Source organism: Danio rerio, chromosome 17 (assembly GCF_049306965.1).
Source record: "Danio rerio strain Tuebingen ecotype United States chromosome 17, GRCz12tu, whole genome shotgun sequence".
Classification (NCBI taxonomy): domain Eukaryota; kingdom Metazoa; phylum Chordata; class Actinopteri; order Cypriniformes; family Danionidae; genus Danio; species Danio rerio.
Window position 1 is genome coordinate 22,913,364 of NC_133192.1, and position 13,062 is coordinate 22,926,425.

General features: G+C 35.6%; 1 protein-coding gene across 1 annotated transcript in view; it reads left to right on the forward strand.

Annotated features, from left to right (window-relative positions):
• The first annotated feature begins 2,656 nt into the window (after positions 1-2,656).
• Positions 2,657-13,062, forward strand: part of chst15 (carbohydrate (N-acetylgalactosamine 4-sulfate 6-O) sulfotransferase 15) — a 46,225-nt gene continuing 35,819 nt past the window's right edge. The window contains exon 1 of the mRNA XM_021473116.3: positions 2,657-2,741. The gene's annotated coding sequence lies outside the window, so the exon portion shown is untranslated. The remainder of the gene's footprint in view (positions 2,742-13,062) is intronic.

A 13,062-nucleotide genomic window follows, 5' to 3' on the forward strand; every position in this document is an offset into this window, starting at 1 on the left:
CCTTCATTGAACTGCATAATAGATTTAAACATGCCAGTTCATTAGTAGAAAATTGTGAGGTACAACAAGAGATTAGAAGAAAACCAACTAAAACTGTTGTTGTTAACATGTCAACCTGTGTATGCTATTTACAGGTTCATTTTAAGGTAATCCAAGGTAAAAAAAAAAAAAAAAAAAAAATCAAAATTCGCATTTCAAATCACCTAATTTCTCAGAGATTCTCAAAAGATTACTTTAAAGTTTCATTCTTTCTGAAGATCTCCTTTCCATAAACTTATTAGGCCTCTGTTGTGATTGGTCAGATGGCATGGTGTGTTGGATTGGTCTACTGCTTGTTGCAAAATAAAAAGTCCATACTGTATGTATTTCATCTCCTAATGTTTCCCATGTCTTTAATGACTTTAATGACCATAACATTTAAAACAAGTCTGAATTAATCAGTTAGTTTGCTCAGGTGTGTTTGATTAGGGCTAAAGCTAAACTGTGCTAAAATGAGGCCCTCCAGGAACTCAGTTTGACACCTGTGCTATTGACCGGTGATGGAAACACTGGATCAACTGTATAGTTTATCAACCCAAACTACCCATGCACAACTTAAGCTGAATAACAACCAATCACAAACATTTATGTTGAGTTTATGAACACAAAAGCCAATCAGATGTGTTACTTAAAACACTTTAGTTTTCATTAGTATCGAAGCAGTCATAAATTTTGTCATATAAACTGGAAAGATTATACAATGTATCGTGAGCAAGAAATTACTTTACATTATTTAGTGATTAGAGGGAGTTTTGTAACAGTGAACACTGTAAAATTTTAGGGGGGTGGTTATCCCAGGAACTGAATATAATACATTGCCTACACTTGTTAAGTGTAAAGTCATGTAAAGGGGCTTCCAGGTCCAAGTGCTCAGTGAAACTGAATGGGGAGACTCAACAAATGCTAATAATAAACATTTACAAAGTGGTGTAATACTTTCGAAAATCGTGATCGCAATATATATGTCCATGCCTAATATCAGATGGTCAGAAAGTGATACATTTTTTATAAATTGTTAAAATTTTGGTATTTGTGATGCAGCGAGTCTAGAAGCCGACATGTATGCTATGATTTTACAGTATATAAAATTCACTTTAATGTGCAATTTGACTAAAAAGTGGCCATGAGTAGCGACTTGGACCCAGAAACAGTATTTTAAACGTCACCGATACGTCATAATTTAACAAGCGGATAGTATCTGGATACTTAAACTGTCAAACAAAATGTATTCACATAAATTTTATTTTAAGTTTGTTTATAAGCAATATTGTTTATTGTTTAATGTGCAGTTGGTTGAAACTATGCAGTTTAAAAACATTATTAAAGTCCTTTTTAAGATGATCAATTTGTTTGAATGTAGCCTACACTATTTAATGTGTATGACATATTTTCTATTATGTTTTGTGGCTCCACTGCTAGACAGGCTACTCTAGTTTGAGCTAAATTTAATAAATTTTTACTCAATCCATACTTGTTACATTTAATTAATAATATAGCTTGTAATCTGTTACCTCAAATTTATTGTGTAGATAGGGTATTATTTTTTACAGTAAGCAAATCATGCTAGAATAAACGCTTTTTTTGACAATGTTTTTTTTTTTTTAGAAATGACGTTGAAAACATGAACCATTTAAAGGCAGACAGCAGTACAGACCAGTAAAGGGTGATATTATGCTAATTCAACTTTGTTCATTCGTTTTTGCCTTAGTCCCTTTATTCAATAGGGGTCACCACAATGGAATGAACCACCAACTTATCCAGCATATGTTTTACAGCGGATGCCCTTCCAGCTGCAACCCAGTACAGGGAAACAGCCATACAGTCATTCACACTCATACACTACGGACAATTTAATTTATTAAATTAATCTATGCATGTCTTTGGACTGTGGGGGAAACCAGAGCACTTGGTGGAAACCCACTTGAACACAGGGAGAACATGCAAACTCCACAAAGAACTGCCAACTGACTCAGCCGGGGCTCGAACCAGCGACCTTCTTGGTGACAGTGCTTACCACTGAGCCACTTTGACGCACCACAAACTGAAATCTACATACTAATGGCAAAAAAGAAAATTATAAACCAACATTGCTGACATATTGTTTTGCAGTTCGTAATAGATTTGTTTGTAAGACAGTAACATTTTTTAAAACACTGCATTCAAACAATTTTTATATTTTAAAATACCCTAGCTCTGCCACAGTTTACATGAGGTGTCTTTATTATGCACATTAGCATTTCATTAGAATGCATGTCACTGTTTTGCAAATCTTGAAATTCACATTTCAGAAGGTTATTTGTCTGAGGAACAGAATAAAGATTTTTAGGTTAGCCATTTTTCTTCCAGGTTTTAATGTTATTAAATAATTCATTAATTTAATATTTTTACATTTCCCACCCTTCTATATTCTTTTATTTATCGATCTCAAGCCTGATTTCACAAAATAGCAACGATTGGTGGGAGAACAGCACATCAGTAGCAGCATGTGCGCTTTATTCCATTCCCACCCCCTCTACTGACTGAACCCCTGCTGAATGAGAGAGAGAGAGAGAGAGAGAGAGAGAGAGAGAGAGAGAGAATTGTGCTTGAATATAGACAGAAAGGCTTTCATCAACTCAGTCGCTCAGAAAGTTATCGGTATCGCAGTCACCAAACGGAAACGCGCGTTCATTGGGAATATCAAAGCTGGACAAGTTGTCAAGGTAAGTTTAACACGCCAGTAATATTGAAGGTATTTTTGACTAGACTGTTCGAGGATTTACGTGTAACGCGTTTAAATCTAGTTAATAGATTTATCCAAACATTAGATGACAGCGAGGCGCCTGACAGCGACGCTCCGTCTGACACTGACTGAACGTTCGTCAGAAACAGCATTTCTAAAAGTAGCTCATTGAGAAGCGCTTCGTAAATAGCGTCTCTCATCTAGATTTTCGCACACACACATACACACACTGTTTCATTCAAATGGACGGGATGCTGCTGTCACAGTATATTCGGTGTGTGCGACCTCAAGTTCAACCCATTATTAGGATAACCACAGTTTTCGGCGGAATAACATAATTGTGGTTGTTGTGACTGAAAACAAATCCGAGGAGACCGGGGTCGGTTGGTGGGCTAAGGTTTCAGTCTTTGCTGAATATTTCTTGTGTAACAAACATTAAAATAAGTCCATGAGTAAACAACAGACAATTTCCTGATTACAATCCTATCTGTGTTTACTTTTATTCACGACTAAAATTATATTGTGCTTTTATATTAGGATACATTTGTATTAGTTGTTTGGAGGATGGGAAATGCAGTGGTGTAAAGTAACAAATTACAAATGCTTAAATCACAGTAGCTAATTGAGCAGTTTATCTTAGATATCGTAATTTACTAAGTAGTTTTAAAAACGTGTATTTTTACTTTCCCTTGAGAACATTTTTAGTGCTGTATCATGTACTTTTACTCTGCTATTTACCTTAAACCTGCAGTCACTACTTTATTTTTACTTGTAGGAATTGGAATAAAAAAATCAGTCCTGTGATTCTCATTGCACATAGTAAGTAAATGGCATCATACTAAGCAAACCCAAGACATGGGTGCTTTATAAATGCAGCAAACCATTTGGAAACTTAGAAGTGTCCAAGAAGCTTTCTATAATCATTACATGCAGTGATCGAGAGACTGTTTAGATGCATGTCACTGATGAGAAGATGACAGATTCATATGATATGATGATTGAAATCGCCAAATGACCTTAAACAATTACTAAAAGCTCTACAGAATGTTACGTTTTCACACACATGCACAAATTGCATCTAAATACATCAGCTTTTCAAAGCATATACTCGCTACTCTTGAGTAATTTTAGGCCACTTTACTCATACTATGAGAAATATTTTCAACAGATATATGTATTCTACTTGCACTACATTGTTGGGCAAGTAATGGTATTTTTAACTTAATTTTTCAGAACTCTTTCCACCAAGAAATGTGAAAAAAATAATAATATAAATTAACAACTTGTATGGTTAGATAATTATGAGGCTTTGGTTTAGGGTTAATTGCATGCAAGGCTAGAAGCAGTAGCCTAACAATGACACTAAAATTGAGTGATATTAGAGTATGTATTCAGAACAAACAAAAAAGTGCATATCATACTGTATGATTCATTGTAATTTACATCAAACATGATCTATTTATTCATACTTCATATTCCATTCTCTCAGACATCATAAATTATTCATAATTTAAGTGTTATATATAATGTAACTGGTTCCTTCAACATTCATATATTTTTCTAAACCTTTCTGCAAATCGTTTTGAGAACAATTAGAGCGAAATGAGGTGAATTTGTGTTTAAAAAAAGAAAAGCTGTCCTCACAATCCATGAATATCTTAATGAAATCAGTGAATATGAATTAAAGGAGCAAACATTTTGTGACAGCCCCAGATTAACCCTGACCAGCCAAGCCCTCTTGAATGATTTCATTTAATTTTATTTCATTTATTTCTCTTTTTTTGTGGTGGTGACTAATACCAAGTTACCTAGTTACATTTTTGTGAATGCTAGGGTTACCATGGTAAATTTCTGGACTATTGCTCTTTAACTATTTTTAGACGCTCACAGCACACTAAAACACACTTTCTATTTCTATTATTTATCACATCATAATGCGATTTACACATTCATAAGGGAATTTACACTGCTTTCACTTAATTAACAAATAAATAAATATGTCATAAACACCTCCCAACTGATAAATGCTTTCCAATTCCACTTTCCAAATCTATTTTCCACACATAACTCAACTTTCCATAAGCTCCACCCAAGACTGTGATTTTAGGAACGGGTTTAGGGTGAAGGAAAGAGACTGCAGGAATGTTATCCTAGGAAAGCAGTGGATGTTGATAGAAGAACATGTCTCACTTGGGTATCCTATTGTGTGTATTTCCCTTGTGAAATACACTGACAGCTATGCGAGAGAAAAGAACAGATGGATCTCGTCGTACATTATTCAGCGGCGTCAAGTGGCATCTACCAAGTACATGTCAAAACCTGTTTAAATCTATGCTGTACTGTGAAACACCTGTTAATCCGGCTGGTTAATCGTAACCAGCAATGAATAAAGAGTAAGTTAAAGTGGAGGTTGGGATAAATTTGAGAGCTCAGCATGTCGGATTGATTGCTTTTATTGTAGTGGGTTTAAGAAATGAAGGAGTTGCTCTATTACCAGGAAATTGCCATGGAGTGCGTTCGTGTTTGTCATGGCTACTGCACTTTGGAGTGTCTACAAGGCTGTGATGTATTAGTAATTGTTGGCATAAGGAGTGCGTATTGGATGGCTGGAGAGTCTCTTCTTTAGAAAGACATTCACCAGGCTCAGATCTTAACAGCTGCGGAATATATAACTCAGTGCTGAGTCAACATGCTATCCATACCAACAACAAGCAAAGCCTTCTTCACTCTGACCCACTGTCCATGGACACACACACTGAGAGTGTCATGTCTGTAAACACGCATACTTTACTCTTATAATCTAAATATCTAAGAAAATGCACACACACACAAACACACACAAGAAGCTGACTCCATGTCTGCAAATGCACACATAGTGTAGTGTATACACTCATAGTTTATTTATCTCAGAAAATGCACAAATACACACAGATACACACATAGTTCCATGTCTGCAAACACACACATCCTGTACTCTCATGATCTAAATATGAAAATGCATGCACACACACACACACACACACACACACACACACACACACACACACACACACACACACACACACACACACACACACACACACACACACACACACACACAAACACACAAAAGTCTGACCCCATGTGTACACATACTGTAGTGTACACTCTAAATAGGCTAAGTCTCTTAGAAAATGCACACACACACACACCGAGAGCCCCATGTCTAAACATCCAAGAAAATGACACACATGCACGCACACAAACGCACACAAGTCTAACCCCATATCTGCAAATCCACACATTCTGTAGTGTACACTCGTAGTTTAGATATCTCAGAAAATGCATGCACACACACAGAAACACACACACTGAGAATCATACTCTACACTCATAGCACACATATATACACCACCACACTGACAGTCTGACCCCATATCTGTAAAACGCACACATACTGCACTAGAAAAAATGCTGGGTTTCACACACTCGATTTGTGTTGAGACAACCTGAGGAAATGAAGTTAACTTATTAGTTTTAACAAGTTTAAGTGGATTAAACATCAAACAATTAAGTTGTTCCTGCTCATTTTAAATTAGTAGTTTGAACAAACAACAAACATAATTTTTGGAGTGTTTACGCCAAGTCTAAATGTCTAAAACATGCACACAAACACACACACACACACACACACACACACATTGGCAAGTGTGCAACTGCACAAATACACTCATAGTCTAAATATTTAAGAAAATGCACGCACACACACTCAAACCGAGAATCTGACTCCATGTCTGCAAGTGCGCACACACTGTACACTCAGTCTAAATATCTAAAAAATGCACACACACACCACCACCACCACCACACTGACAGTCTGACCCCATGTCTGCAACCGCACAACAAATACACTCTTAGTTTAAGAGCACATGTACGCAAACAATAGACGTGGGCCGGTGTAAGATTCTGACAGAATGATAACCTTGGATAAAAATATGATGCTTTCACAGTATGACAGTATTGTGATTACTGCACTAAAATATGTAAAAAGCAACTACTTTTCTCCCATTGAACACAATACATTTTATTTTAATAAACATTTAAATATTTTGGAGCTGTAAACATGTCAGATTAAATAATTCAAATAAATCATTGACCTCTGCTGTCTTCATTAGTTTCAAAAACACTGATTTCTTTACATTTCCTTACATCGACATAATAATTTTTATTGTATGCAAACTGTATTTCCTCATTTGTAAGTCGCTTTGGTTAAAAGCGTCGGCTAAATGACTAAATGTAAATGTAAAAGTAAATGCAACCCTCGCAGAAAACATTCTGTGCCCTTATGTTTTCTAAATTATCTTAATGTACTGTGATTTGTAGGTTGTTTTCTTCATGGAGACCACACACAGACACACACATTTCAGTTTTTTATGGCGTCTGGTTTCTGTTTCTGGTGAAATCAGTCCCGTTTTTACCTCACAGTACTGTAATTGTGTCAATAAATAAACACTTTGCATTTACTTTCTCTTGCTTTCAGACTTTTCATCGCCTTTGCAGTAGGTTTTTTCTGTTTATATATGACAAAGTGTTGCTGCATGGTGGCTCAGTGGTTAGCACTGTCACCTCACAGCAAAAAAGTCACTGATTTGAGTCCCACCTGGGATCCCAGTTGGCATTTCTGTGTGGAGTTTGCATGTTGCCTGGGTTTCCTCCAGGTGTTCTGGTTTTCCCCCACAGTCCAAAGACATGCAGCACAGGTGAATTAAATAAACTGTCCATAGTGTATGAGTGTGTGTGATTGAGTGTGTATGTATATTTCCCAATACTGGGTTGCAGCTGGAAGAGCATCCGCTGCGCAAAATGCATGTTGGAATAGTTAGAGGTTCATTCCGCTGTGGTGACCTCTGAAAAAGAGAATAAGCCTTCCTTATTATTAATGTTTATTGCATTCATTCACTTCACATTATATTCTAAATATCGGTCTAATGAATCAAAATAAAGATGTCAAATTTTATGTTACATATATTTTGCTGCGGTTGTTTTTTTGTTACACTTGGCCTGTGATGACACAGTAAAAAGAAGGAAACATATATATTTTATCATAATACACAGTATTTGTTTTAATAAATACACAATTTTTACCATTTACTTTTTCCAAGCAAGCATTTTTTGTTTTTAAAAGATTTCTAACAGATGTCTAATACAGGATTGGGCAATGTCGACCAATTTGGCATTTTACGATGTTTAATGTGAAACATCGCAATGGACGATGGCATTGTCGTTGTAGGTGGCGGTGAATTAATTATTTATAAATAATTAATTAATTCATAACAAATTAATTATTTGTAGCCTACTGTTTCTGCTACCTGACCTGCATGGTCTTTGTTTTACCCATTATTAAATGATAAATAAAGATAAGTTACACACAAATTACTACCTGTCAATCACTTGGTTGGTAAAAGAGGTGCAAAACCAACAAGAACAAACCAACAGTATCTGATGATTTTTGCTAAAATATGAAAGTACAAGTCTGAAAGCGAAAGATTGAAGCTGTGTACTGATGCTGTGACATGTTACCTGATGAATTTAAAAGACCGAAAAGTCGTTAGAGGGAGACAAGATAAATTATATATCCTGTTGTCTAATGACCCAACCCTAGTCTAATAGACATCTAAACATAGTCGTCTAGACTAAAAGAAGGCTAAATTTAGGCTGTCAGTGAAAATCTAATAGACGTCTACGAATAGGCCTCAACTAGACTATTTATCTAATAAACAGAAATGAATGACTACACATATAAAGGCTGTCTAATCTGTCTACATGACGACTATGCTAGTTTTGGGCTATTCTTAGATGACTATTAGATTTTCACTGACAGCCCAAGTTTATCCATGCTTCATTTAACTGCATTTATCTGACATCCTCTGCGCAAGTAACTTTTTATGTTACACTTGGCCTGTAATACAAGTCAGAAAAATGCATAACTTGACTGTCATGCTCATTGTCATAATCGTAACTTAACATAAAAAACAGCTATTTCAATTTCAGGATCGCTGTTATGGCACATTTTGTATATTGGAAGCTTTTCTTATATACTGCTCTTAACAGTGAGATGATTCTCAGTAGTGGGTCTCTCAGACCTCACACACTATAGGGCCTATACTTTGAGGCCTTTGATTAACATTTCTCTCTCATTTTCTCCTGAGAGTAACAAAAGTTGGTCTGACAGGTAGACAGATGCCCTTTGGCTTCTGACATTGAGCTGTGTTTGTGCTTGTAGTGTGTATTTATGTCTCTTGTCTGCCTAGGGTGTGTGTGTGTGTGTGTGTGTGTGTGTGTGTGTGTGTGTGTGTGTGTGTGTGTGTGTGTGTGTGTGTGTGTGTGTGTGAGAGTTGTTTGTGCTCTGCTCCGGGCAAACCCCCTCTTTTTATTTATTTATTTATTTTTATTTTTTTTGAAAATGAAAGCTGCCTCCAATAACCTTTGGGGAAAATAAAAGGGGATGAAAGTTGGAAAAAAGCAAATGAGAAAGAATTCAGTTATTTATGGCTCATGTCATCTGTTCACTGGCACGATTTATGCTCTATAAAGGCTCTCCACTCTCTCTTTTCACAATTTCATACCCCAGCAAATCAGATATTACACAGCTCTAAATTTTTAATTTTGTGTGGTCAGCGCGAGACAGAAAGAGAGATGTTTTAAGAACTTTGAACGTAGTTTAAATCAAGGGTTGTAAGTCAGGAACTAAGTTCAATGTGTTGGATACAAACAATTCCAAATGTGTTATAAATTAGAGCACATAAATCTAAATATATACATACACTGTCATGCCAAAACTTGGGGTCAGTAAGATGTGAAAAATAAAAAAGATTTAACAAGTGCACATTAATATTGAGGTGGTTCGAAAGACACACCCTCCCACTGACAAAGTCCAGAATATGTATGAGCCCCTATATGAGCTCATTTATCCTATTTTAGACTGCCATTCTATCACAAAATTGTGAAAATTATCGATAGAAGGCTTTAAAACTAATTTAATTTTGAATTATTCAAGTGGCCAGATTGTGCCTGAAGAAAGTTCAATGAGCAGGTCTGTATGTTACTTGCCTATCGGCTGCAGTTTTTATTTTAAGATTTATTTAAGATTCTTATTTTTGTAAATGATGCATGGTAATAAATTTTTATTTAAAAATAAGTATTTGTTCTTATTTCTTTATTTTTAAAATGCTAATCTCATAACTATATTTAAATTTGTAAATAAATACTTCGTAGTAAAATAGTATGATGATCACTTTGACAAAATTCTAGGAATTTTTTGTTGCATCAAAAAAGTGTTGTTATGATCACCATCTGACAAGCTGATCCAGCAAATAATAGTTCTTAAAATGTCACTAAAATGCATAATTGAATAGAAAAAGAGGCGAATAACTGCAAAAAAGGTCAACGTTTTCCGTGAAAGGAACCACCCCTTTCAATAGGCCGTGGGACTGTATATTTTACTGAAATATTTAGACGAATAGGAAATTTGTTTATCCTAATGATTAATGTTAAACTTCAAAATAAAATATATCAAAGCAATATTAAGACATGCGTAATATTAGGATATTAAATATTACACTAAAGGCTGAAGTAATGAAGCTGAGAATTCAGTTTTAAATCATAGGAATAAATAGATTTTTTACAAAATATTAAAAGAGAAAACCATTGCTTTAAATTGAAATAACTTTATTAAATAAACACATCTTTTGTAGGTATGAAAATGTAAGGTAAAATGCAAAATTGCATTTTTATTTTTCTGTCAGTGAAAATCTAATAGACATCTAAGCATATCCCAAAACTAGACTAGTGGTCAAATAGACAGATTAGACAGACGTTATTTGTGTATTCATTCATTTCTGTTCATTTGAAGACTAGTCTATTTTTGGGCTATTTTTAGATGTCTATTAGATTTTAACAGCCAGCCCAAATTCAGCCTTGTTTCAGCCAAGACGACTTTGTTTAGACGTCTATTAGACATCTTAAAAAAAAAATGCTTGCTGGGATATTTTGCATATGTTAAACAAATGGAGATGCAGTGGTGCAGTGAGTAACATGTTCGCCTCACAGCAAGAAGGTTGCTCGTTTGAGTCTCGTTTGGGTCACTTGACATTTATGTGTGGAGTTTGCATGTTCTCCACTTTGGCGTGGGTTTCCTCCGGGAGCTTCGGTTTCCCCCACAAGTCCAAAGACATGTGGTATAGGTGAATTGGGTATGCTCAAATTGACCGTAGTAAATGAGTGTGTGTGTGTGTGTGTGTGAATGAGTGTGTATGTGTTTCCCAGTGATGGGTTGTGGCTGGAAGGGCATCCACTGCGTAAACATGTGCTGGATAAGTTGGCAGTTCATTCTGCTGTGGCGACCCCAGATTAATAAAGGGACTAAGCTGAAAAGAAAATGAATGAATTAATGAATGTTAAACAAATGAAAAGACAAGTAAATATTTCTATTTAATAATGATTAAATCAATAAAAAAATTCCATCATTTAATCCGTGTGAAAATCCGCATTTTCACTTTTAAAAGCAAAGGTGGCAGAAAGTTTATTTATTTATTTATTTTTTAAGTAATGCTATAGAAGAATGTTTTTGTTTCCAAACCTAACCTTTTGGTGAAAAGTGTTTTATTTTTTTTATAATTTATTAATAACATTTCTGGGATAAAACACGTACAGCATGTTCAAAAGTTCTTCACACAACCATCAACTCCAAAAAAAGAATCTTTATTTTGCAACAGGGTAAGGATCAACCATGTCATATAAGAAACACACATTTCTTTTATTATGTAAACTTGACCTTAAACTCCTGAACTCAAGTCAGCTATTATTGTGCAAGTCATCTTAACCTTGCAAGACTCACAGCCACTGTGGAGTTTAAGTGAACCCGCAAGCAACAATGCAGAATCTCCACTGAAATATTTGACACGACATCTCCCCAATAGTTAACCTCAGCCCGGTCAACAATATATTTGGCAGTCCGTGTGAATATAAACGGTGTCGCCTCCAGCCATGTTATGTTTTGCAGGGATGCTAACAAGAACAGGAAACCGTGAGTGCTATTGTGGAGTCATTTGTATGCAGCATTAACCTGCATGAGTGCTTTTTGCTAGTCCTAATGGTGTCGGCCAGAGTGGTATTAATCTCTTGTGTTGTGTTAGCCAGTCTTAATGGTGCAGGCCTGTCTGAAACCACCAAATAGGGAGATGTGTCTGCCTGTACCACTGAGCTAAAGTCAGCTTGTGTTAATGGTCTGCCGACTTCAGTCATAAAATATTTCTGCTTACACTTGTGTGACCTTCTGACATTTACTGCAGTGGACATTGCTACTTGCTCCGTGCAATGTTTGTTTCCTGTTTATTCCCTAATTGCTTTATTTAGGACTTAAATGGTGGAATCAGAGATAGTTGTTTGCTGCAAAACTTTGATAAACTGGTTTGTTGCCAGAAAGAGGAAAAGAAACAGAGTCTGAGAGTGAATTTCAGGACGATGGCCCATTCCACAGGGATGATTCATCATGCTGGGCGCCTCCAGGGTTACGTTGCTTTACTTTTTTAAAAATATGAACACACGCATTTACTCGTACACAGTTGGATGTTCTTAAAGTAATGTTTTTATATTAGAAGCTTACATAAGTCTAGCTTGCTTGATAAATGCTTACCCTATGCAAAAATATGAATGCGCTGATTGTCAAAAAATAACTTTAGCAGGTCTCTGTAATGCACTTGCTGGCTGATTCGCTGTATAGCTTCTATAAATCTGAGGGAAGTTTATTTTTTATCCATATCTCTGCCCAGTGATTTGGCTCAGTGCCTTAAAGGGATAGTTCACCCAAAAATCTAAATGTACTATTTACTCTGCCTCAAGTGGTTTCAAAACCTTTATAAGTTTCTTGATTCTGTTGATCACTAAAGAATATATTTAAGAAAGCTGAAAATCTGTGACCATTGACTTACATTGTAGGAACAACAAATATGTTACAGGTTTTTAGCTTTCTTGAAAATAAAAACTTGTCAGGTTTGAGACCAGTAAAGGATGACTAACTGATTTTCAGTTTTGGTTGAACTCTTCCTTTAAATGCTTAACTTTATTTCGTTTAAAGTGAAGAGAACTCATTTCACAGTTTGTGTATTTCTATGCTCTTGTCATCCTAAACATAGTCTCAGTCACAGACGGCATGCCCACAGACGCCCACAGTTCGTTCACTGATGCCTGATGCTTATTGGACACAAAACTAGAAAGTTCTTTCCACATGCTTTTTTTTTTTTTTTTTTCAACAGTTCATTTTT